Here is a 1,022-nt window from a genome sequence, read left to right as displayed (position 1 = left end):
GTTTTATCCTGATAAGGGAATAAAGAAAGCAAAGCTTTATTACCATAGTAGGTTGGAACTGGAGCAAGTTATTATTTTATTCATTTGTAATTTACTTTTGATATTTCAGAATAATCATTATGCTGTGGCTGTTAAAATGCTGATCTAATTTACATCCATGTGTAATCAATTAATTACCCTAATCTAGAATGATCCACCTTAAGAGTTGGTGATTTAGCACAGGAAACATTCTTTTCTGAATGAGTGACAGATAATTTGTTAATAGACATAAAGTTTGGTGGAAATAATAAAGTCGGTGGCGTCGAAAGTATGCGATGAGTCAGGAGAAATGAACAGAACCCCATAGCCTTCTGTGAAAAAGACATGAGACATGGCAGGCTCAGTAGCGCGTGCCAACTGCACATGCTCCGGGACTAGACCCTGCTGTCCCACCTCTCCCTGCACCCCTGATCTAACTTCATGGCCAGCGAACCTGCCACAGTAGCTCACTACCTACATGTTGAAGTGAGCCTTTGCTTCACAGACAGGGACCTTCCCAGGCTACAAACAGGTTGTTCAGCTGTTTTTACCCTTGGCAAGATTTAACACGAGACTGAGGAGGACCAAAGAAGACCACAGAACACTGCCATCAGCTCTCCTGCTTCCTTAAGCCAGTTCCTATATTCTAGGAGAGAGGTCAGCTCCATTTTTCTTTGCATTTATTAACATATTTACTCTTCCCCCTACACCACTTGAACACCGAAGAATTTCTTTAAGAAGTAAGTTTAACTATGCATTGATCAGGCTAACGTGGGAAGGAGGCCCGAGTGAAGCAGCAGGTAGACAGGTCTGAGAGAGTGGAAAAGACTTGTAGAACGGTCTAAAGCAGAGGAATTCTCTCTGTACAAATGCTATGTGCCAATATGGTGTGAAACTGCCTTCATAAAAGTTGCTGAATAAGTTCTGGGATAGATCTTTGATTCCTTCAATAATTCAACAATTATTTATCAATATTCAAGTATGTGAGAGGTCTGTTGCTTGGA

This window comes from Galeopterus variegatus, unplaced genomic scaffold (genome assembly GCF_000696425.1).
Source record: "Galeopterus variegatus unplaced genomic scaffold, G_variegatus-3.0.2 Scaffold14892, whole genome shotgun sequence".
Classification (NCBI taxonomy): Eukaryota; Metazoa; Chordata; class Mammalia; order Dermoptera; family Cynocephalidae; genus Galeopterus; species Galeopterus variegatus.
Note: the sequence above shows the minus strand (reverse complement) of the source record.